The 26,329-nt window shown below is 51.3% G+C and overlaps 1 protein-coding gene across 1 annotated transcript in view; it reads left to right on the forward strand.

Annotated features, from left to right (window-relative positions):
• LOC137433231 (glutamate receptor ionotropic, delta-1) overlaps window positions 1-26,329 on the forward strand; it is an 889,585-nt gene that overhangs the window by 584,731 nt on the left and 278,525 nt on the right. The gene's annotated exons all lie outside the window — the stretch shown is intronic.

A 26,329-nucleotide genomic window follows, 5' to 3' on the forward strand; every position in this document is an offset into this window, starting at 1 on the left:
GGCACGATGGGGCGAGGCTGGCCCTGGGAGACGTCGCAGAGCAGGACGGTGCCCGCGAAGGGAATGTCGGCCAGGCGGAGGCCCGTGTCCGCCGCACGGAGTGCCTGCACCGAGGCGTCGGTGGTCTGGTCGGCCGCCATGAGCGCGAAGTCCACGCCGAGGTGGACCGCGTTCGCGCTGGCCCGAGAAAGACAGTCGGCCACGGCGTTGTCTTTGCCGGCGACGTGCCGGATGTCCGTGGTGAACTCCGACACGGCGGAGAGGTGGCGCTGCTGGCGGGCCGACCATGGCTCCGTGACCTTAGCCATTGCGTAGACCAACGGCTTGTGGTCGACGAAAGCCGTGAACGGGCGGCCCTCCAGGAGGTGTCGGAAATGGCGAACGGCCAGGAATAGCCCGAGCAGCTCGCGGTCGAACGTGCTGTAGTTTCACTCGTTCGGCCGGAGTTGCCGGCTGAAAAAAGCGAGTGGCTGCCAAACCCCGTCCACCCATTGCTCATGGACGGCGCCCACCGCGAAGTTGGAGGAGTCCGTAGTGAGGGCAATGGGCGCGTTGAGCACCGGGTGAGCCAGCAGCGTTGCGTCGGCGAGGGCCCGTTTGGCGCTGGCGAAGGCCGCATCCATGGCCGCGGACCAAACAATGTCATGCTTGGCCGGCTTGCGCCGGAGGGCCTCGTAAAGGGGCCGCATGAGCTGAGCAGCGCGGGGCACGAATCGGTGATAAAAATTCACCATGCCGAGGAACTCTTGGAGGGCCTTGATGGAACGGGGACGCGGGAACGTGGTGATGGCCTCGACCTTGGTCGGCAGCGGCACGGCCCCGGTCTTGGTGATGCGGTGGCCCAAAAAGTCAACGGTCGTCGCGCCGAAGTGGCATTTGACCGGGTTGACAATTAAGCCGTGCTCGCTGAGGCGACCGAACAGTGTTCGGAGGTGGAGGAGGTGCTCGGCGCGGGACGTGCTGGCGACGAGGATATCGTCCAGATAGACGAAAAGAAATGGCAGGTCGCGCAGCACGCCGTCCATCAAGCGCTGGAACGCCTGGGCCGCGTTCTTGAGGCCAAACGGCATCCGCAAAAATTCGAACAGGCCGAACGGCGTGATGACGGCCGTCTTCGGGACTTCGGCCGCCCGGACAGGTACCTGGTGGTAGCCCCGTATCAGGTCAATTTTCGAAAAGATGACCCGTCCCGCCAAACGGGCGGAAAAGTCCTGAATATGCGGGATCGGGTACCTGTCGGGGGTGGTAGCGTCGTTGAGACGGCGGTAGTCACCACACGGGCGCCATCCACCCCACGGCTTTGGCACGATGTGCAGTGGCGAGGCCCACGCACTATCGGAGCGCCGCACGATGCCGAGGTGCTCCAATGCGTCGAACTCGGCCTTCGCCACGGCGAGCTTGGCCGGGTCGAGGCGGCGGGCCCTGGCGTAGACCGGCGGGCCCGTAGTGGGTATGTGGTGCTCGATCCCGTGCCGCACCGCGACGGCCGAAAACGTCGGCCGCGTGAGGGCCGGGAATTCCGCGAGCAGGCGAGCGAACTCGTTCGCTGCCGGGAGGGCGCACGCCAGTTCGGTCGGCGTGGAGCTGCTCATCGTGCACGCCAGGGAGCTGAAGGTCTCGGCGTTGACAAGGCGACGACGTTTGACGTCGACCAGCAGCCCATGCGCGCAGAGGAAGTCGGCGCCCAGCAAAGCCATGGGGACGCAGGCGGTCACAAAAGTCCATTGAAAACGCTGGCTGCCGAAGCAGAGGGTGACGACGCGTGGGCCGAAAGTGCGTATGGCCGAGCCATTAGCAGCGACCAAAGAGGGGCCGCAAACGGCGTCCCACCTGTTCTGCTCGGAGGCGGGTATGACGCTCAGTTGGGCGCCGGTGTCACACAGGAAACGCCGCCCAGACGCTTTGTCCCGAATAAACAGCAAGTTGCCCAAGTGGCCGGCGCTCATGGCTGGGAATGAACGCCGGCCCGGCCGTTTCCCGACCTGCCGAAAGTGCACGGGGGCCGGCACTTCCGAGCCTTGTGTCCGAACCTGGCGTGGTAATAACACCACGCACGGTCAGGTGGAGGCCCCGGCCGTCGTGTCGGAAGCGGGCGGTGCGGCGTGGCGGCCGCCAGTTGCACCGGCAGTTCGGCCTCCAACCGCGCAGGGCGCTCGGGCGTCGTGGGCGTCGCCTCGGACGGCGGCGGGCTCCAGGTAACCGCGCCGATGTGCTGGCCCGCCGAGGAGATCTTATCGGCTTCCCTGACGAGGGCGCGGGAATCCATGATCAACGTGCCAGCCAGGGCGAGGCGTACCGGGTGAGGCAGCTGGCGAAGGAACAGCTCGCGGAACAGAAAATCCGGAGAGTGCTCACCGAGCAACGAGAGCATATAGTCCATGCGCTCTGACGGGCGCGTGTCGCCGAGCTCGGGCAGAGCGAGCAGGCGCCGTGCGCGTGCTGCCGGTGAGAGGGCGAAAGCATCGAGGAGGAGTGTCTTCAGTGCGTCGTATTTGTCAGCAGCCGGCGGGTGCTCGAGGAGGCTCAAGGCGCGGGCCGCGGTGGCGGAACCGAGCGCCGCCACAACATGGTGGAAGCGGGTGTCGTCCGCGGTGATGCCTCGCAGGGCGAACTGAGAGTCCGCCTGAGCGAACCAAACAGCGGCGTGAGCCTCCCAGAAGGTAGGCAGTTTAAGCGTCACTGCCGTATCCATGTCGGTAGGTCACCAATGAAGGAACTGCGCTCCAACGCGAGTCGAAAGAATTGACGCGACCAAAGACGGAATTCGTCCGAGTTGCTTTATTGAAACAAAACAGCTCAGGTATTCTCACAAGCCCGTTTTTCGGGCAGCAATATATATACACATTTATGTCGGGAAGTTTGCCCGGCAAAAGCTATACCGGGCATGCCCGGGTGTCAAGGGCGAGCCTTGGAAAGGCGAGTCTGGACCTGCCCGGGCGTGTTTGGCTGCGGCCTGGCAAGTCGAGGCTGGGTGTGCCCGGGCGCTCTGGGCGAGCCCTGGAAAGGCGATAGCGGGCATGCCCGGACGCTCTGGGCGAGCCCTGGAAAGGCGATAGCGGGCATGCCCGGACGCTCTGGGCGAGCCCTGGAAAGGCGATAGCGGGCATGCCCGGACGCTCTGGGCGAGCCCTGAAAAGGCGATAGCGGGCATGCCCGCGAAAGACGAGACCGGGCGTGCCCGGGAGGTTCGGGCGTGCCCGGGAACAGTGAGTCCGGGCATGCCCGGGAGAGGCGCGTCTGGCCGTGTTCTGGCCGGTGCAAGGCGATTGTGTGCATCCAGCGGTAACCGCTACACACGCCCCTCCAGAATCGACCTGCACCGGCAGGGTCAATTTAAGGGGGGTCCGGATGACCCGGCCGAAGCGACCCCTGGAGGGTCGTGGGGAGGGGTCCGACGTGGTGGTGGGTGGTCGAGCGGGGGGAACTGTGGACGGGGGGCGGCCTCGCCGCGGAGGAAGGGCCAACCGTGGTGGTCGGTCGACGTCCATGTGCGCCGGTTTGAGGCGGTCCACAGAAATCCGGTCCGGCCGGCCGCCGAAGTCGACGATGAAAGACTTGTCGCCCCGTCGCAGGACCCGGAAGGGCCCGTCGTACGGCGGCCGGAGTGGCCCCCGGTGCACGTCATGACGCACAAAGACGTACTCCGCTGTGCGAAGCGCAGGGGGGATGTAGGACTGGGGGCCAACGTGGCGGGACGTCGGCACGGGGGCAAATCGTCGGGCGGCCTCCTGGAGGTCCGAGCGCTGGCGAGCGGCGGACCAGGGACTGGTAGCGTCGGGCACGAATTCGCCCGGGACGCGGAGCGGCTGGCCGTAGACGAGCTCGGCGGCGGACGCCTGGAGGTCTTCCTTGGGGGCCGTGCGAAGGCCCAAAAGGACCCACGGCAGCCGGTCGGCCCAACCGTCGTCCTGAAGGCCGGCCATGAGTGCCGCCTTCATGGAGCGGTGAAACCGCTCGCACAACCCGTTGGCTTGGGGGTGGTAGGCCGTGGTGCGGTGCAGCGTGACCCCCAACGAAAGGGCGACCGCGCCCCAAAGCTCAGACGTGAACTGTGGGCCGCGGTCGGACGAGATGTCCGCTGGTGCGCCGAAGCGCGCGACCCAGGTGGCGATGAACGCCTGCGCCACGTCGGCGGTGGTGGTGGAGGCGAGGGGCACAGCCTCCGGCCACCTGGTGGTCCTGTCCACCATGGTGAGCAGGTGGGTGAACCCCCGCGAGGGGGGCAGGGGACCCACCAAGTCCACGTGGACGTGGTCAAAACGCCGTTCAGGCACGGCGAAAGGTGCCAGCGGGGCCTGGGTGTGGCGGTGGACCTTGACCCGCTGGCAGGCCGTGCAGGCATTGGCCCAGTCGCGGATGTTTCGTCGAAGGCCGTGCCAGACGAAACGCGCCGACACCAGCTTCTGAGAAGCTTTCCGGCCCGGGTGAGAAAGGCCGTGGATGGAGGCGAAGATGCGGCGCTGCCAGGAAACAGGCATGATGGGGCGAGGCTGGCCCTGGGAGACGTCGCAGAGCAGGACGGTGCCCGCGAAGGGAATGTCGGCCAGGCGGAGGCCCGTGTCCGCCGCACGGAGTGCCTGCACCGAGGCGTCGGTGGTCTGGTCGGCCGCCATGAGCGCGAAGTCCATGCCGAGGTGGACCGCGTTCGCGCTGGCCCGAGAAAGACAGTCGGCCACGGCGTTGTCTTTGCCGGCGACGTGCCGGATGTCCGTGGTGAACTCCGACACGGCGGAGAGGTGGCGCTGCTGGCGGGCCGACCACGGCTCCGTGACCTTAGCCATTGCATAGACCAACGGCTTGTGGTCGACGAAAGCCGTGAACGGGCGGCCCTCCAGGAGGTGTCGGAAATGGCGAACGGCCAGGAATAGCCCGAGCAGCTCGCGGTCGAACGTGCTGTAGTTTAACTCGTTCGGCCGGAGTTGCCGGCTGAAAAAAGCGAGTGGCTGCCAAACCCCGTCCACCCATTGCTCATGGACGGCGCCCACCGCGAAGTTGGAGGAGTCCGTAGTGAGGGCAATGGGCGCGTTGAGCACCGGGTGAGCCAGCAGCGTTGCGTCGGCGAGGGCCCGTTTGGCGCTGGCGAAGGCCGCGTCCATGGCCGCGGACCAAACAATGTCATGCTTGGCCGGCTTGCCCCGGAGGGCCTCGTAAAGGGGCCGCATGAGCTGAGCAGCGCGGGGCACGAATCGGTGATAAAAATTCACCATGCCGAGGAACTCTTGGAGGGCCTTGATGGAACGGGGACGCGGGAACGTGGTGATGGCCTCGAGCTTGGTCGGCAGCGGCACGGCCCCGGTCTTGGTGATGCGGTGGCCCAAAAAGTCAACGGTCGTCGCGCCGAAGTGGCATTTGACCGGGTTGACAATTAAGCCGTGCTCGCTGAGGCGACCGAACAGTGTTCGGAGGTGGAGGAGGTGCTCGGTGCGGGACGTGCTGGCGACGAGGATATCGTCCAGATAGACGAAAAGAAACGGCAGGTCGCGCAGCATGCCGTCCATCAAGCGCTGGAACGCCTGGGCCGCGTTCTTGAGGCCAAACGGCATCCGCAAAAATTCGAACAGGCCGAACGGCGTGATGACGGCCGTCTTCGGGACTTCGGCCGCCCGGACAGGTACCTGGTGGTAGCCCCGTATCAGGTCAATTTTCGAAAAGATGACCCGTCCCGCCAAACGGGCGGAAAAGTCCTGAATATGCGGGATCGGGTACCTGTCGGGGGTGGTAGCGTCGTTGAGACGGCGGTAGTCACCACACGGGCGCCATCCACCCCCCGGCTTTGGCACGATGTGCAGTGGCGAGGCCCACGCACTATCGGAGCGCCGCACGATGCCGAGGTGCTCCAACGCGTCGAACTCGGCCTTCGCCACGGCGAGCTTGGCCGGGTCGAGGCGGCGGGCCCTAGCGTAGACCGGCGGGCCCGTAGTGGGTATGTGGTGCTCGATCCCGTGCCGCACCGCGACGGCCGAAAACGTCGGCCGCGTGAGGGCCGGGAATTCCGCGAGCAGGCGAGCGAACTCGTTCGCTGCCGGGAGGGCGCATGCCAGTTCGGTCGGCGCGGAGCTGCTCATCGTGCACGCCAGGGAGCTGAAGGTCTCGGCGTTGACAAGGCGACGACATTTGACGTCGACCAGCAGCCCATGCGCGCAGAGGAAGTCGGCGCCCAGCAAAGCCATGGGGACGCAGGCGGTCACAAAAGTCCATTGAAAACGCTGGCTGCCGAAGCAGAGGGTGACGACGCGTGGGCCGAAAGTGCGTATGGCCGAGCCATTAGCAGCGACCAAAGAGGGGCCGCAAACGGGGTCCCACCTGTTCTGCTCGGAGGCGGGTATGACGCTCAGTTGGGCGCCGGTGTCACACAGGAAACGCCGCCCAGACGCTTTGTCCCGAATAAACAGCAAGTTGCCCAAGTGGCCGGCGCTCATGGCTGGGAATGAACGCCGGCCCGGCCGTTTCCCGACCTGCCGAAAGTGCACGGGGGCCGGCACGTCCGAGCCTTGTGTCCAAACCTGGCGTGGTAATAACACCACGCACGGTCAGGTGGAGGCCCCGGCCGTCGTGTCGGAAGCGGGCGGTGCGGCGTGGCGGCCGCCAGTTGCACCGGCAGTTCGGCCTCCAACCGCGCAGGGCGCTCGGGTGTCGTGGGCGTCGCCTCGGACGGCGGCGGGCTCCAGGTAACCGCGCCGATGTGCTGGCCCGCCGAGGAGATCTTATCGGCTTCCCTGACGAGGGCGCGGGAATCCGTGATCAACGTGCCAGCCAGGGCGAGGCGTACCGGGTGAGGCAGCTGGCGAAGGAACAGCTTGCGGAACAGAAAATCCGGAGAGTGCTCACCGAGCAACGAGAGCATATAGTCCATGCGCTCTGACGGGCGCGTGTCGCCGAGCTCGGGCAGAGCGAGCAGGCGCCGTGCGCGTGCTGCCGGTGAGAGGGCGAAAGCATCGAGGAGGAGTGTCTTCAGCGCGTCGTATTTGTCAGCAGCCGGCGGGTGCTCGAGGAGGCTCAAGGCGCGGGCCGCGGTGGCGGAACCGAGCGCCGCCACAACATGGTGGAAGCGGGTGTCGTCCGCGGTGATGCCTCGCAGGGCGAACTGAGAGTCCGCCTGAGCGAACCAAACAGCGGCGTGAGCCTCCCAGAAGGTAGGCAGTTTAAGCGTCACTGCCGTATCCATGTCGGTAGGTCACCAATGAAGGAACTGCGCTCCAACGCGAGTCGAAAGAATTGACGCGACCAAAGACGGAATTCGTCCGAGTTGCTTTATTGAAACAAAACAGCTCAGGTATTCTCACAAGCCCGTTTTTCGGGCAGCAATATATATACACATTTATGTCGGGAAGTTTGCCCGGCAAAAGCTATACCGGGCATGCCCGGGTGTCAAGGGCGAGCCTTGGAAAGGCGAGTCTGGACCTGCCCGGGCGTGTTTGGCTGCGGCCTGGCAAGTCGAGGCTGGGTGTGCCCGGGCGCTCTGGGCGAGCCCTGGAAAGGCGATAGCGGGCATGCCCGGACGCTCTGGGCGAGCCCTGGAAAGGCGATAGCGGGCATGCCCGGACGCTCTGGGCGAGCCCTGGAAAGGCGATAGCGGGCATGCCCGGACGCTCTGGGCGAGCCCTGAAAAGGCGATAGCGGGCATGCCCGGACGCTCTGGGCGAGCCCTGGAAAGGCGAGAGCGGGCATGCCCGGGAAAGACGAGACCGGGCGTGCCCGGGAGGTTCGGGCGTGCCCGGGAACAGTGAGTCCGGGCATGCCCGGGAGAGGCGCGTCTGGCCGTGTTCTGGCCGGTGCAAGGCGATTGTGTGCATCCAGCGGTAACCGCTACAGTCTTTATATTTGTGATATAACTGTATTACATAATACATGATATTGCAAGTCCTTTGAAGTTATAGGTATGGGTTTATAAAGCAAGAAAGCAGCCTTGTTAGTATCAGATTGAACTATAAGTCCTATACACAGGATCTACGAGGTTTATACCGTTCAGGAATATGCTTTTACAGATCTTCATCACTGTCCTGAGTGTCATTTTCGCAAAGGTGTCTACGCAAATGCCAACATTAATTTTTGGATTCCTCATGCTCTGAATATTCCAAAAATGTATAATTTTGCTAATCTCCAAAATTTTTGAACGAAAAAATATAGTGAACCTGACTATTACGTTTCGTGTGGATAATCACGAGTACCAGGTATATGCGTCCACGGAAACGTTAAAATGTTCCGGCTGTGGGAACTTTGGGCATCTAAAACGGTTTTCTCCACAAATTGCCCCCGCAGTAGCCGAGCAGGCACCACCCCCTGATACTGTGACAGAAAACGTACCATCGACATCGAAATCCTCTGAAAAAGAAAACGTTTGGGATGGTTTTACACTCGTCTCCTCTTTGAGAAAGAGGAAAACACCTCGGAATGTCCCTCCATCCCGTAAGGAAAAGAAGGTGGTGTTAGACTCCAATGCATTGGACTCAGTACCACCTGATAAAACATCGATGAATAATCGATATGAAGTATTGCTCAATGTAAATGCAGATCCTCTGCCTGCTGCCGATATGGACCCTCAGCCTAATGTGGAGGAGTTGCATGCGCTACCCCCAGATGAGGTTGGAGTGCAAACTACGTTAAATCCTTGTGCGGATTATGACAAGTCGGGTCGATATTCGACGGGGGCAAAAAGAGCAAATTTCGACCCCTCAGTGTTCCAACGCACCTGACGGCGATCTTTCAAATCAAATAGTCGTTGTACTGGCCAATTTAGAAAATGTACCTGAGCACAATGATTGTCCCGAGGAAGAACCTCAAATTGTGCAACAGGTTGCAGAATCGACCCTCCCCTACATTACCCGGGGTTCTGGTGGAACCTCTCCCTCAACCTGTTCCTACAGAAACAGGGCAGGATGACACCTGCACACCACAGAGTATTCTGGTGTCTCAAGAGCCAGGGGTCCCAGGTAGTGCTTCTGACATGTCTGAGGAGGAATCCTATGACATTGAGGAATTCCCCACATACAGTGATTCCAACGTCTTACCATCGCAAATACTCAAGTTTCTGAACCAGACTTTTAGAAAAAGATATATTGAAATAAAAGATCATTTTTCTGATCTACATGGGTTTATTGAAACGGCAAGGTGTATTATTCGCCGACCTAGTGACCACAATTTCACGGAACTCCAATGCAGTAGGCTTAAGAAACACATTGTTGAGGCAAAAAGCGAACTAAAAGGATGATACACATATTTCCCTTTCCTTACCTCTTTTACATCTCTCTGACTATCTTTGGTAGCCTCAATATAAATGGTGGTGCGAGCCAGTCTAGGATGCTCCAAGTGGTCAACCTTGTAAGGCAAAGGAAACTACATGTGGCTTTCTTACAAGAAACCCACTTTACTCCATCGTCTCACGCTATATGGAATCGAATGATGAAAAAGGCCGGCTACTTCTGCGATTCAACCTCTCGTACAGCAGGAGTACAGCTCTCTATCTCGTACAGCAGGAGTTGCCTTTCTAATTAATCCCCATTTTTGCCCACTCCAACTCTCATTTCAGGAAATAATACCAGGTCACTTAGCTTCACTGGATTTTGTTGATGGAGACATTCATTTTACCTTAAAAAATGTCTATGCCCCTTCAGAGGGCCCAGACCAACGAACCTTCTATGACAGGTTACGACTCCACGTGATGCAGTTAGACTTTCAGAAATGCATTATAATAGGCGGTGATTTTAATTGCACCCTGCAACCGGAGTGCGAGCGAAATGGCGCAGAACCTCACCCCGGACCAGCCAGACTGTTATCTAAAATAATAAGAGATTTTGGTTTTGAAGATATCTGGCAGATACAAAATCCAGGCACCCATCAATTTACCTGATGTAAGGTTGCCAATAATCAAGTGGCCCTTTCCAGACTTGATAGATTTTATATAAATTTGCCATTTGCCAACCTCTCCCCCACCACTGAAATTTCCCCGTCTGGTTTCTCTGACCCATCACCTCATTACCATGAGTTACCGTATAGGGTTATCTCCAAATCACCACTCTTTTTGGAAACTGAACATTTCCATATTAGATAACCCCTCCTTTTGGAATGCCTTTGAGAGGGTGTGGTCCAATCTGAGAGGCTCCAAATCCAGTTTTAAGGACCAGCGATTGTGGTGGGACAACACAAAGATCCAAATTAGAAGTTTCTGTCCGCAGTTTTGTTTTCTAAACACACAGGTAGAACGCAGAATGAAAGTGGAGCTGGAGAAGGAGATTCTCCAGATTCAAACAAATTAAAAACCCCATCCTACCCCACAAAAGAAACTAAGACTATGTGAGAAGAAGTCTCTTCTTAATAATATAATTGCTAATCAAACCCAAGGAGCGCTAACGAGACTACGCTTTCAGCACCTTTACCTCCTGGATTCTCCGACCCGGTTTTTCTTTGATTTTGAAACAAAATTTCCTCATTCCCAAATTACTGCTTTGAAACGTCCTGATAATTCAATCACGACCAACCCTGTAGAAATTAAGAAGGATGCAAGACTCTTCTTCTCTACACTTTACCAGACAACAGATGTCGATGCAGGACTTTTTCCGAACTTGTTTGATGGTGTCGGTACACTCACTCCAAATCAAAGAACGGATCTGGAGTCACCGCTCACGCTTGAGGAACTTTCTGTTGCCCTTAAAAGCCTGGACAGAGGGAAATCACCTGGCCTGGATGGTCTGCCAGTGGAGTTCTTAGAGAAATTTTGGGACTTGATTGGACCTGATTTGCTTCTGGTTTTCCTCGAGAGCTTGAAGAAGGGTGAACTCCCACTGAGCTGCAGGAGAGTCGTGCTTACTTTGCTTCCTAAAAAAGGAAATGAATTGCTCATATCACAGTGGAGGCCATTGTCCTTATTGTGTACGGACTATAAATTTTTCTCAAAGGCTTTGGCCTTGCGTCTCTCACCCCTACTAGGAGACATTATACACATGGACCAGACTTATTGTGTTCCTGGTCGCAATATTCGGGATAATATCTCTGTTGTCAGAGATGTCATTGAAATCTGAGAGACTAATTATGAAAGTTGTGGCTTGATCTTCCTCGACCAGGAGAAAGCTTTTGACTGTTTCTCATACATATATTTTTGAAGTGCTAAAATGTTTTGGTTTTGGACCTCTCTTTTAATCCCATATACAATTATGTTATTCAAACATATCGGCTATCTCAAAGATAAACAATTAACTTGTTACCCCCCCTTTTGTGTTGGGAGAGTGGTAAGGCAGGGCTGCCCTCTGTCAGGAATTTTGTACGCTTTATCCCTTGAGCCCCTCTTAAATACCTTTCGGAAGTCCTTCTCTGGTGTTACTTTTGGAACCCACCCCTTAAAAAGCATTGCTTATACAGATGACATCTGTGTCTGCATCAGACAGTCAGAAGACGTTGATTTGATGATGAGTGCATTGGATCTCTTCAGCAGGGCATCATCGGCCAAGATAAATTGGACAAAAACAGAAGCATTGTGGCTTCAACCCTTTACCTACCCCCTACCTGCCCCCCTATTTCCTCTCCCTTCTCCTCTCCCTGCCAATCTTTCATGGAGAAGAGATGGGATTAAGTTCCGAGGGGTGTTCCTTGGCCCTGGGAATTTTGTGAGGCATAACTGGGAAGGCTTGTTGGCACACATTGAAGTACTGTTACTGAAATGGAAGAACTTGCTCTGCCAACTGTCCTACCGTGGTAGGGTACCAGTCATCAACAGTCTGGTCACCACTAAGTTATGGTACAAGGTTCTTTCCCTGCAGCCGCCCGAAACTCTGGTGGATGACATACAAAAATGCATCATCCATTTCTTCTGGTCCAGAAAGCATTGGCTGAGACCAGAGATTCTAAACTTACCAACTGCAGAGGGTGGCCAAGGGCTGGTCAATGTCAAGTGCCGCATCATGGCTTTCCGCCTACGAACAACATGGCGCTTCTTGTTTGAACCATGTTTGGCCTGGAGATAGCTTACCAGCTGCATCTTACGTCAAGCGGGGAAGTTGGGCCTTGCACAGGAGCTGTTACTGATGGACTCGACCAGGATAGATCTATCGATGCTACCTGCCTTTCACCAAAGCCTACTGAATGTGTGGCAAGCCTTTACCTGTTTCTGTGACCCCTCGACTTATGTTCGATCCATGTTCTTCAACGAACCATTGTTTCACAATTCTGTATTTGGTGAGTTGGTAAATGAAAGCACCTTCATTCAAAAGTTTATAAATGCCTCAGTAACAAAAGTGTGTCACTTGTGAAACACCACCAATAACAGGTGGATCAGTGCTACCGCTCTGGCTTCGTCGGTTGGCATTAGATCGTGTCGCAGAGTTGACAGCTTGTTGAAAATGGTGCTTCCCATCTACTGTGCCTCAAATGGCTAGGCAAACAACCCTCCCGTACCCACCTCTGAATCTTCACCCTTCCCCAATCTGTGTCTGTCTGGGCCTCTCAGTTTGGAGCCGATTCGTTTTGGCCGCTCTCTATCCTTTTCTGGGAGCAATTGAAAGACCCTGTATATGCAATGCTTAAAAATCCTTTTTCCTTCGTTGTCCTCCCCTGTACTCTGTAGATGGCCTGCAGTCCTGCCGAATACCCCTCCCCTTTACCCTATTTGGGGGTGGTACTATAAACAGCCTGTGCCAAAACGTGTTGGGGGTCTTCAATGGAGAATTGCTCATTGGATCCTACCCACAAATTCCCTAATTCACCGCTTCTCGCAGGCGATAAGTGAGCAATGTCCATTTTGTGGACAAACTGAAACCTTGCCGCAAGCGTATGTACGCTGTGACCGGTTAACTCCTTCATTTGTTTTCTTTAAAATGTTACTTGCACGGTTTTCCTATGTTTTTGATTTTCCTGCCTTTATTTTTGGCCCTAGTGGGCGGTTCAATTCCCCAACAAAAATTTTAATTCATTTCTTTCTTGCGCAGCCAAGTTGGCGATATATAAGACCGGGAAATCAAAGATACAGAATGATTTGTATCGTACAGATGTTTTGGAAATGTTTAAAGCTCTCTGTGTTTCAAGAGTGAAGCTGGAATTTTGTTGTTGTTTTGAGGTGCAACTCTTTGAGAAGCAGTGGTGTGTAAAACCACCGTTTAGAGGCCATTTTTCCCCGCAAAGCGGGGGTTGGCCTTTCCGGGGACCATGGTTGTTGTTGTTTTTTGGTCCCCTTTTTGAAGCAATGTTTTACGGCCGGATGCCCTTCCTGCCGCCAACCCTGTTTGTCGCCTTTTTACGATAAACAGGGAATTACCAGTGTACTGGTACTCAATGGTGGATCAGTGGTGTGTGAGAGATGCATTTTGCAAAATAGTTCAGGATCAGTTAGTATTTACTATGTAGTTGTTTTCCTTAATACCTGCTTGTTTATTTGCTGATAATTTGTTTATTTATCATGTAAATGTTTGTGCAACTGTTGTGATTGTTTTCTTTGAATCATTTATTGTTTATTGTTTTTTATACTTTTGTAATAATTTTGTAATTAATTAAATAAAATAATTTTGTAATATTTATTTTGTGTTCGTGTGTTGTAGCTCCTGGCTCGTGTTGGTTTCGTCCTCTCCCCAACCCCCCTTTTTACCTTCACCTTTCCCTTTTTCCCCATCTTGTAGTTGTACCTTTGTCGTGTCTGTTGACCTTTTCCTCCCTTTCTGCTTCGTTACCACCTGTCCCTCTTTTCCCCTCTTTCGACACAGAGAGAGGGAGAGGGAGAGGGAGAGCCAGCACGGTGAGGGTTTGTTTAAACCACGTTTTTTTCCTAACGTGGTTTAAACCGCGCTTTAGTTATTATTTATTTAATTATTTTTTTTCTATTCATTTTTTTTCTTTTCTTTTTTTCTTTTTCTTTAGGATTATACAAATCTATTTACTGTTCGCTTCGTTTCTCCTTTGACGACATGGCTAATAGGAGTAGCCAAAGGTCTGCCGATCGTGTTACCGATGAGGGTTTATCGCGTAAGCACGGGCTGTGCCTTGTCCCGTATGAATCACAAAATTGTGGTATTTGTTTCGCAAGTAACTTGTAAGTGTTGCCGATATTGTTGTGCAGAATGGTTTGACCTTGGGAGACGATCTGTTTGTTTCTGTGTCGTCGATGGACATGCCGCAGTTAAAGTCATTCTGAGCAATGTTCCACCTTTTCCAGGTAACGAGGAAATCCTGCACAAGCTCGGTGAGTTTGGCACTGTCGTCTCTCGAATCATTAGGGTTCCTCTACGTACGAGAAACGGCAGGTTGAAGCACGTACAATCGTTTAGACGTTTTTGTTTTGTTGTTTTAAGAGACGCAGCGAAGCAGTTGAACACCTCCCACACCTTTAAAGTAGGCGAACATGAATATAGGATCTTCATGGCGACCGAGACCTTGATCTGCTACGGATGTGGAGCACACGGACACACTAAGCAGTATTGTCCAGACGCCAAGAAGACGTACGCTACAGCAGCTTGGTCCCCCCCCCCCCCCTGTGACTCATGCAGTGCCCCCCGTTAATGAGCTTGGTGGGGTACAGAGATCCACACCAGAAGACCGGGGTGTGGCAAGTGGTGGCGGTGTTGCTGAGTTTAGTGCAGCAGCGGAGCATCCATTCGATGTGGACAAGAGGCTGCAACCTCAAGATAATATGGTCTATGAGAAGGTATTGATGGAAGGCACCGAGGCTAAGAGGAACGTAAAACGTACCTTTTTGAGCGCCGAGGTTGAAGACCAAGGTAGCAAAGTGATACTCGTACAGGCAAACAGTATCTCAGACTATCCTGATGATTCTCGGCAAGATGGGCAAGGTAGTGATGAAACAGAGGAGAGTAGGACTTCACCCCTTGCTCTTGTTGAAGAAAACCAAAGCACCAGTTTTGGTTGTGATGATGGAACCATTGTCCCTTGTGACAACGAACAGTCTCAGGTCCTCAGTGACAATGGTTGTTGCTCACATCCAGTTGTAACGACCAAGGATGATGGTCTAAGCAGACCTATAATAGGCAGCAGTGGTGGCACAGATGTGCCCCTGGTGATGACACAGATGGTGTGCCAGCACCTGACACAACAAAGGAGTTTCAACTTTGATGTGGTTAGAGAGCTGGATAAGGAAGCTCAAAGCCTTGTTTCTGTGAACGATCATCAGGAAGAACAAATGGAACTAACAAAGGAAAACGTCATCAGTTTCTTAAACGAGACGTTTAGGCAACGCTATGTTGTGATCAAAGACCATTTTCCCCGATATGAAAACTTTCATCAGGGCTGCAAGACCCCTCCTCCAAAGAAATGACCCAATGGAAATCTCGAAGGCCCAATTAAAGCGTCTTCGGAAAGCGGTCACAAAGGCGAATAAGGAATTGCAGGCGGAGTGTGAGTTACCTTTGTAGAATGGCAATGCGAGAGATATGTATTGCATCCCTGAATATCATTTGGGGGTTTTACCCCCTTACGAAAAATTCAGACAATTCAGGCAATGGAGAGAGTGAAAGCCGACATCATCTTGATACAAGAGACCCATGCTACGAACACCCTGGTTGCTGAATGGGCTGACCTTTATCGAGGGCAGTGGTGGCTGAGTGGTTTTACCACACCCAAAGCTGGTGTTGCCATCGCCTGAAGTGATAGAATTCCTGCTCGGAAGATTGTCTTTAAGGAAATTTATAAGGGACATCTGATAGTTGTAGAATTCTATTGCAACACACAAAAGATCATCATTGTGAACGTGTATGCACCGAGGGAACACATGGAAAGAAGAGTGTTCTTTTCCACTCTGCATGACTTTGTAAAAGGACTACATACAACTGCTTTCATCTGTATTGCTGGTGATTTCAATTGCACTATCAATCCTTCCGTAGACAGGACCGGTCATGAACCCCATCGAGCTTCTACGAAGATTTTGGAGAACATCATCAAGAATCAGCATTTGAAAGATGTTTGGAGGTTGCAACATCCAACTTCACGGTGCTATACGTGGTGCAGATGCCATGATGGGAGGATATCAATGGCAAGGCTGGACAGATTTAACGTGAATAAGCCAATGCTAAATGTGATGGCCACAACCCAGATACTCCCAACTGGTTTCACAGACCATTACCTGGTTTCAATGTGTTTTAATTTGCCTCTGGCCTCAGGTGGTAGTGCGTATTGGTCACTAAACACCCACCTGCTGAATGATATGAAATTCAAAGATGCTTTTTGAGCCGTGTGGGAACGAATTCGGTCTTCCAAATTTGAGCATGCTGACCTTCGACTGTGGTGGGACCTTGCAAAGGGTCAGGACAATTCGTTCTGTCAACAATATAGTCTTTATGCCACTAAATTGCAAAATCTCTCAATTGATTCATTAAAGGCTGAAATTGCAGCCCTGGAGGAAAACATTAATACGGCTGGGAAAGACACTACAGGTGACCGGCTGTTATGGACTAAAAAGGCAATCTTCACTGAACTGGTACGGCAGCGGGCATTGGGCACCCTGGTACGCATGAGAATGAGTTATTTAACGTTGGATATGCCAAATAAGGACTTTTTTAGTTTGGAGAACTCTGTCAAAAAATCACAACAGATTCACAGGCTACGTGATGCTAATGGGTCAATAGTGACCTCCCAACAGGAGATTAAGTCTGTTTTGAAGGGTTTTTATACAAACTTGTACTCCCCCCATAGTATAAGTAATGAGACCTTGCAGGAGCTGACTACTGGGCCTCCGAGACTTGAGGAGGACCAGCAACGCACACTGAACATGTCAGTTTCGGCTGCTGAACTTGAAACTGCTATGCGGAGCTTGAAGGATGGTAAAGCCTCTGGGATTGATGGTTTGCCCGGAGAGTTATATAAGACCTTTTGGAACCTTGTGGGACCTGACCTGCTTGAGGTATTTGATGAATGCCTTCATGTTGGAGAGCTTCCCCTGTCCTGCAGAAGAGCAGTCGTGTGCCTGTTGCCAAAGGCTGGGGACACTCAACTAGTCGAGAACTGGCGGCCTGTCATTGCTGTGTGCGGATTACAAGATTTTGTCGAAGGTTTTAGCAAACCGTTTGGGAACTGTGATCAGCTCTATTGTGCACCTTGACCTGTGTACCAGGAAGGTACTGTGTACCAGGAAGGTCAATTTATGACAATATATTTTTGATAAGGGTGATGTAGTGTAGTAGTAGTGGCTTGAGAGGGTCATTAACCAGTGTGGCAGCTACATTCAAGTGTACGGTGTGCACAGAGGGAGCTGCAGATGGAGGAAATGTTGAGTTGGATCTTGGAGATGGCGTTCAGCTGGAAGGTGTGAAAACATTTTGTTACCTAGGAGACATGCTGAATGAAGAAGGTGGATCAGACTCGGCAACGGTTACTCGAGTGAGATGTGCATGGAAGAAGTTTCGGGAACTGAGTGGCGTGCTGACGAGGTGGGGAGTGTCGTTGAAGCTGAAGGGAAAGGTGTATGCTGCATGTGTGAGAAGTGTTATGATTTATGGGAGCGAGACATGGGTAATGAACGTAGAGCAGCAACGAAGGCTGGGAAGGGTGGAAATGCGAATGGTTCAGTGGATGTGTGGAGTATCGTTGAGAGAGAGGAAGACAAATAATGAATTGTGAAAGATGATGGGAATAGAGCCTGTGATGGATGCTGTGAAGAGAAACAGGTTGAGATGGTTTGGTCATGTGTTGAGGAAGGATGAAAGTGACTGGTTGAGAAGAGTGATGGAAATGAATGTAGAAGGAAGTAGAGGATGGGGAAGACCGAGAAAGACTTGGCTAAAGATGGTCGAAGAAGAAATGCGGGCAAGGGGGTTAACAAGGGGAGATGCAGAAAATAGGGCAAAATGGAGAACATTGTCATGGGGACCGCAAGGATAACCCCCGCTCTTGCAGGGAAAATGGCCTGAAAATGCCTGTTGTTGTTGTTTTATTTTTGATAAGGGATATTATTTCTTGCAATAAGTACTTGTGTGCCAGTTTTGGGTTGTTGTTTCTTGACCAAACAAAGGCTTTTGATCAAGTTGATCACACATATTTGTTTTCTGTTCTGGAGCGGATGGGTTTTGGCGAAACCTTCATTTCCTATGTCAAGCTGTTATACACTAATACCTTCTGCACGATGAAAGTAAACAACAGTTTATATTCCCGCTTTCCTTTTCGACGGGGTATCCGTCAAGGTTGTCCCCTTTCTGGACTTCTGTATATAATTGCCCTTGAACCACTCTTAGCATCCATCAGGCAGCGAATAAATCAGGATGTGGGAGCCGTTTTTGGTTCAAGATTTGTGGTCACAGCTTATGCTGATGATGTTTGCGTCCTGATTAAAGGCCCAAGTAGTGTTGCTGCAGTGCAGCATTGCCTTAAAGATTACTCTGCGGCCTCTTCCGGTGAAGTAAATTGGAGCAAGAGTGTAGCCTTGTGGTGCGGTTCAGATAACCTTTCTTTAATACTGCCACCGTCGCTCCCACAGAATTTAGAGTGGAAAACAGATGGGGTCAAATATCTTGGTGTTTATCTCGGCAACCAGGAAGTAGAAATGAAGAACTGGGAAGGAATGATTGAACAAATTACACACCGGTTGAAACGATGGGAAGGACTGCTGCGATCTCTTTCTTATAAAGGCCGCACTCTTGTCATATATAACTTGATAGCAGCAGGATTATGGCATAAACTAATTGCCTTGCAGCCACCCAAGGAGTTGATGCCAGCCATCCAGCGGGTCTTGATAAATTTATTTTGGAATGGATACCACTGGCTTCGGCCTCAAATACTGTACCACCCTCGGAAGGAGGGTGGACATGGAATTGTGGATGTGTCCGCCCGGCTTATGGCTTTTCGCCTACAGTCTGTGCAACGTCTGCTGTATGCTGAAGAGCTGCCCTGGCACACATTTGCGTTTTTTTTGCTGCAACAAGCGGGAGGCCTGTGTTATGATAGGCACCTGTTCCTGGTGAACCTTGACCGTGTCCGCTTAGTTTCAATCCCAATTTTTTATCAGGGTTTGCTGAAATTTTGGAAAGGCTTTGGGGTTCATCGTTGCCTTGGGGCTTATAATTGCCGGATGTTTGTCCAAGAACCTATTTTCTATAACGGGTTTTTCCATGCGTTCCTCATAGTCCGACTTTGATTCGGAAATTTACTCAAGGAGGCGTTGGCAAAGTTTGTGACCTGAGGGATACATCTGGGACAAAATGGATGTCTGCTGGCAGGGTGGCGACCATTCTTGGTTTAAGATCTGTGCGTGTTGTCAGCCAAATTATACGCATCGTCAAGAGGAAGTTTAAGGAGTTAAATATTGGCTGGGAAGGTGTAAACAATGTCGAGGATTTTCGGTTGTCCTCCCTGAAATTAAGGTGCTCCCAGCTCTCCAGTCAAATGGTGAACTTGTATCTCCTTTTCATTTGGTAACAAAGGCGGGCATTCACAAGCTCCTTCGAGAAAACCATGCATCACCCTTCTCCGGAGTAACAAGAGTGGCCTTGTGGTCAGAAAGGTTATGGCGAGTGTCTCCTGCCACGCCACTGTGGCCTAATATGTACAAACTACCTATTTATGGGTTCCTAGCAGATATCCAGTGGAGATTAGCACATTGGGCTCTCTCTACGAACACCTTTGTTAATCACCTTGATAGCTCAGTACCGGGAGCATTCCCCTTCTGTGACCAGAACGAGGATCCCTTTCAGGCCTACGTGAAATGTGAAAGACTAACACCTCTTTTCTTGATTCTCACACACCTTTTTGACCAGTTGTCTTTTTCTTTCACTTCACATTCTTTTATTTTTGGTGTACCTTTCAGACCCTCCTGGAAGGACTCTGGTATTCTCCTAAATTTCATAGTCGCCACAGCAAAATATGCAATATATAAATCAAGGAAAATTAAAAATGATAATGGGCATGGGTTTGATGTTGTTCCTATGTTTAATGGGCTGGTGTCTGCAAGAATAAGGTTAGAGTTTGATTATTATGTTGCAAATGAAAATGTCAAACTCTATTTTTTTTGTATACAAGATCGAGGCTCATGAAAGAGCTAACATTAATCACACAGAAAGACAAACCGACACATAAAACATATAACATGGGGAGCGGTAGTCAAGATGGGGAGAGAGGGGAAACGACACAAACACAACATTTGAGGGCAGGGACATCGAGAGATCTGTGGGAGGGAGAGGGCTTTGGGGGGGGAGGCATGGGAAGGGGGGGGGGGGGGTGGGAGACGTATAAAACATACGGACACTGCAAGTACTTCCAGGAAAGAAGTTTGAATTTCAAAAAAAAGTGTATCTGGGGTGAATTAACGGGGGTAGAAAAGATGAAGGTTTTGGGTGGGGGAAGATAAGAGATGGTGGTGAACAGCTGTTTTAAAGACCTGGAGGGAGGTGTGGGATTGAAGAGAGTGTGGGTGTTTGTTCCAGAGGCAGGAGAAAAGAGGAATGAAAGAGTGAAGGTGAGCAGAGAGCCTAGATTTCGGCAGTTTAGCCATCAGAGGGTTTCTGGCAGATCTTGTGCGACCTGTAGGAATATTTGGGGGACAAATCACAGAGACAGCTAGGGGAGCAAGGCCGGAGAGGAGTCGGGAGAAGACAGAAAGACCACCTACCTGCCTGCGGTGAGTGAGTGAAAGGCCCTCTGAGATAGCTTCATCGCGGGAGATTCCAATGATTCTGAAAGCTTTGGTTTCAACAGCGTGAAGCCGAGCGAGGTGTGAGGCAGGAGCACCGGCCTATAGGGGAGAACAGTATTCCATTGAGCTGTGGATGAAAGCCTTGTATGTGGTGAGGAACTCACGTGTGCCAAGGAAAGACTTCGCACGACGGAGGATGCCCAGTCGGCGACTAGCTTTGGAGGCCAGCTTGGAAATGTGGTTTTCCCAAGAAAGATCATGGCAGATAGTGAGACTCAAAAGCTTGAGCGACAGAACTTGTTGGAGAGGATTGTTGAGAAAGTAGATGGGAGGGTTGTCCAATCGGTCTTTTCGGAGAGACATAGTAAGAGTGTGAGATTTGTCAGGATTGAAAGACATGTTCCACTTGTTTGACAAGTCTGTGATTTTGTCCAGGTCTTCAGAGAGTGAGGAGGCTGCAGACTGCCGATCTGAGGGAAGAGGAATGGAGCAGCAGAGAGTGGAGTCATCAGCAAAGAGATAGAGAGGACTTTCCAGAGAGTCGGAGAAATCATTGATAAAGACCAGAAAAAGCACAGGGCCCAGAACACTGCCTTGGGGAACTACAGCCTGAACAGAAAGGGGAGATGAGAGAAATCCATTCAGGGCCACACGTTGACTATGACCAGAGAGGAAGTCCGCAAGCAATGCGTGGAGATTTCCATGGATACCATAGGAGGAGAGTTTGGTGAGCAGAGCTGGGTGTCAGACCGTATCGAAGGCACGTGATATATCAAGGGAGACAGCTCTGATTTCCTGTTTGGCATTGAGGACCTCCATCCATTGTTGAGACAGCAGAAGCAGCATGTCCAGAGTAGAATGACCTGGTCTGAATCCAAATTGATGATCGGAGATCAAGCCATTGGAGAAGAGGAAAGATTTGATATCCGAAGCAATGATGGATTCCATGACTTTGCTGATAATTGGGAGCAGGCTGATTGGTCTGTAGTTGCAAGCATCTGTTTTGGCACCTTTTTGTGTAAAGAGGTAATGTTTGCTGATTTCCAAGATGCTGGCAGATGACCTTGAGCAAAAGAGAGGGTGAAAAGAACAGAGAGAGGGTGAGATCGAGTGGCAGAGCAGGATTTTAGGACCCATGGGCTGATGCCGTCTCGTCCAGTTGCAGAATCAGAGTCGAGGTTTGACAAAAACTTCTCCACCTTGTCAGGAGAGAAGGACACAGAGTCCAGGAGCAGTTGGATTCGACTGGGTAAGGTGGGAACAGAGAGAGATGGGTTTGGGACACAAGATTTTGAGGTAAACACAGAGTTGAGGCATTCGACTTTGACACGTGCGGTGTCAACTGTGTAGCCATTTGAGGTAAGGGAGGGGATTGAGGGGGAACAAACACCAGAAACGGATTAGACCAGGCGCCACCAGGATTTGGAGGAAGGAGACAGGTTTGAGAGTTCATTCTTGAGTGAGGAGAGATAGTGCTTCCTGGCACTCCTGAGGGTAGACACACACTTGTTCCGAGCTTGGTGGAAGGAACTGAGATTGCCTTCAGTTGGATTAGCCTTCCAAGAGGCAAAGGCAAGTTGTTTCAGGGCAACTGCCTCACCACAAGATTCAGTGTACCATGGACGGGAGGAAGGGTAAGACAACTGAAGACGAGATGGGATAAATCTGTGCATGAGAGAGAGCAGTTTGCTTTGGAAGAATTTCCAGGAAGAATTGATGTCAGAGGCAGTAGAGATGGGAGACCAGTCCAGATGATTGATGGCTGCTTGAAGACCGTGCCAGTCGGCCTGAGTGAAATGCCAGACTCATCGACGCTGAGGAGGCTCTCTGAGAATGGCCAGAGAGATGTCCACTTTAACAAGCACATGATCAGAAGAACCGATTGGAGCAGAAGAAGAGCAGCAGACATTTGCAGGGAAGTTTGTCCTAACCAAGTCTAGAAGAGAAGATACTCCATTGGCTGAGATCCGGGTCGGGAAATTGACAGATTGTGTCAGTCCCAATGTGTCACAGAAGTCCTTTGCTGAGGTGCCATGGCTGGTGAGAGAGGAACCCACACCCAGCCAGCTGGCTTGATGACAGTTGAAGTCGCCACATATGAGGAAGAGAGAGTTGGGATGAGTGGATAGAAGTTGCTCCATGTTGTCAGACAGTGAAATGTAAATGGAGTCATCACTGTTTGGAGGACGGTACAGAACACATATGAACAAATGGTGGGAGTGGAGAGGAAGCCGTAGCCAGAGGTACTCCTGGGGGTGAGGAGGAGAGAGGGCAGTGCAAGGAGAGTGAGGAAGAGAGTCTTTGATAAGGATAGCAACCCCACCACCAGGACGAGGATCAGGTCTATCATACCAGAGGAGGGAGTAACCAGGAAGAGATATTAAGGAATCAGAGACATCTTGAAGGAGGAAAGTTTCTGTTAAGCAGATCAAGTCTGGATTGTCAGAAGCAACCTGAATGGAGAGATCAAACTTTGAGTGCAAATGGTGTATTAATGAAGCCTTACGTGTTGTGAATGAATTGAATTTGGTCTTTCTTTTCTAATAATTACATTAAGAACTGTTGTTCTTTTCAATTTTTCTCTCCTGTAAAATTTGACGGTTTTTGTGAAATAAACAGTGTTGCAAATTCAAAATTTTCTCTCTCCCCCTCTCTCTCGCTCTCTCTCTCTCTCTCTCTCTCTCTCTCTCTCTCTCGCTCTCTCTCTCTCTCTCTCTCTCTCTCACTCTCACTCTCTCTCTCCCACTCTCTCTCTCTCCCACTCTCACTCTCACTCTCACTCTCTCCCCCCCCCCCCCTCTCTCTTTCTCTCTTTCTTTCTTTCAAGCGACCTTTAATTTTTCATGTGACTTTTAATTTAGATCAAATATACAACAATGTGTTGACATCTAATTATAATGTGGGTGGGGCATTTCCATCGACGCATTGGGCGGGGGGGGGGGGTGGTTGAGGGATGAAGGGGGAAGAGGGGTTGGGCATTGTAATCAGCTCCGTCTGTCGGTCTATCTATTTCCTCCTAAACAGTTCATTAAACATGGTAGTTGCGATCACCACAAGAGTTAGGTGCAAGAGCATTGTCATTTTTGGCCCTGCCCCTGACGCGGGGTCAAAAGGTCAAACACCGAAAAATGCAATTATGGGCACATTTTAGTAAAAACGTTTTTAAATGAAACGTCATATGTACATCCAACATTGGGGGATGCATGAAATATGTAACAATTCTTTGGATTTTACCTCCGGTTAATTCCTCAGGGGGTGGGGAATGCGGTCTTGGTGTCACAAGGGTCAACTTTGCTTTTGGTGGGAAGTTTGGGGATTTGCGATGGCACGCCATCGACTTCACTCTTGTTATTATTGCTATTCTTATTGTCACGCATCATTTTCATCATCAAAATAATCCTAAATTTGAACAACACTCTTCGACGTCATGACATCGACCGATATGCCTTCGCTCACTTTATTACATCATTGTAATACTTGTACCGAGTTTGATTTAAATCCATTCAGCTGTTCTCAAGTTATCACATTTTTACCTGACATGATCTCTGCCCTTTGACCTCTTGACCCCAAATTTTAATCAGTTCATGTTTACATCATTATACATACCTATACCAAGTTTTAATTAAAATCCCTTCACTGTTCACAAGTTATGACATTTTTACTGGACATGACCTCTGACCTTTGGCCTTTGACCTCTGGACACCAAAATCTAACCAATTTATCTTCACATAATTACACATATCTGTACCAAGCATGAATTGGATCCCTTTAGCCATTCTCAAGCTATAGACCTATTACAGACTTTTACCATTGACCTATTGATCCCAAAATATAATCAGTTAATCAATACATCATTTTACATACCTGTACCAAGTTTGAATTTGATCAATTCAGCTGTTCACAAGTTATAAATCTATTACAGAATTTGGCTTTGACCTTTGACCTCTTGACCCCAAAATTTAATCAGTTAATCTTTACACAATTATACACACCTTACTAAGTTTGAACAGATCACTTCAGCCGTTCTCAAGTTATAGACTATTACAGATTTGACCTTTGACCTATTGACCCCAAAATATAATCAGTTAATGTTTACATCATAAAACGTACCTGTTTTGGTAAAACGTACCAGCAGCCTGGTGTTGGCTTAGCGGTTAGGGTGCCGGCTTGGGATACCTAGGATCCTTGGTTCGAATCCCGGTCGATCGCTGAATTAACGCCAGGGGGGTTGACTCAGCCTGTCATCCGTCCGAGGTCGGCAAATTGAGTACCAGCTTACTGGGATGAATGATCCCGGTGTGTACCCCGGTTTAGAATAGGTACACCGTATCCCTGTGCATCTTAAGAGGCGACCAAGGGTTGGCGCCAGGAAGGGCATCCGGCCATAAAAACATTGCCTCAAACAGGGAACCATGATTGTCATGGGGCCCGCAAGGCTAACCCCCGCTCCAGCGGGGAAAATGGCCTTAAAACGATCATTCATTCATTCATTCATTTAGTTCAAGTATTATAATGATGTGATAATGTGGGCGGAGGCATATCTGTGACGTCGAAGAGTGTCGTTCTCGTTGCTGATAAAACGCTAATATTCGTCATATTTTCTCATCTTTTTCTGCAACTGAGTCTTAAACCATTTTAGCGAATATGAAAAATGAAATCAGATGGTGAATTAGATTTTGGATAAAGCCGTGAGGAAGTCAGAAGCGCGAGCCTTACAAAAAAGGCTGATGACATCTCCAGAGCTGGAGCAAACAAAATGGGGATATGATTTTGTAGCCCCTCCCTGAACGGGTGAAGCGCCCCCCCCCCCCGAGCTGGTGAAACCCCTCTCTGAACAGGTGAAGCCCCTCCCTCAATGGGCGAAGTCCCTCCCTGAACAGGTGAAGTCCCTCCCTCAATGGGTAAAATCCCTTCCTCAATGGGTAAAGTCCCTCCCTCAATGGGTAAAGTCCCTCCCTCAATGGGTAGAGTCCCTCCCTCAATGGGTAAAGTCCTTCCCTCAATGGGTAAAGTCCCTCCCTCAATGGGTGAAGTCCCTCCCTCAATGGGTAAAGTCCCTCCCTCAATGGGTAAAGTCCCTCCCTCAATAATAATAATAATAATAATTCATTTATTTTGTATAGCGCTTTTCCAGAAGCCCAAAGGCGCTTTGACAGAGTGGAAAACATAATGCATAACAATACATGAAAACAACAATTGCAAAAAGACAAGAATCAATAGGGAAATATTTAAAGCAAAAGGAGGGAGAAGGAGAAGAGATAGTCAGGGGTTAAATGCTGTGGGTTGAATGTTGAATGCAGTGTTGAACAGGTGGGTCTTTAGTGATGTTTTGAATGTGGTGAGTGAGGAGGAGTCTCTGATGGTGTGAGGTAGTGAGTTCCAGAGGGTGGGCGCAGCGATGGAGAAGGCCCTGTCCCCCCAGGATCTGAATTTGGTCCGGATGGAGGGGGTCAGGAGGTTGGTACCAGCAGAGCGGAGGTTGCGGGTGGGAGTGTGTCTGGAGAGGAGGTCAGCCAGGTAGGATGGGGCCAGGTTATGGAGGGCTTTGTATGTCAACAGGAGGATTTTGTACTGGATTCTCTGGGGGATGGGGAGCCAGTGAAGCTTGTAAAGGACGGGGGTGATGTGGTCACGGGTCCGGGAATGGGTGAGTAGACGGGCAGCGGAGTTCTGAATGTATTGGAGTTTATTGGTGATTTTTGAGGGTGAACCATAGAGGAGGCTATTGCATTAGTCCAGACGGGAGGTGATGAAGGCGTGGATGAGGGTTTCTGCAGCCGT

Source organism: Myxine glutinosa, chromosome 8 (genome assembly GCF_964187855.1).
Source record: "Myxine glutinosa chromosome 8, kmMyxGlut1.1, whole genome shotgun sequence".
Taxonomy (NCBI): domain Eukaryota; kingdom Metazoa; phylum Chordata; class Myxini; order Myxiniformes; family Myxinidae; genus Myxine; species Myxine glutinosa.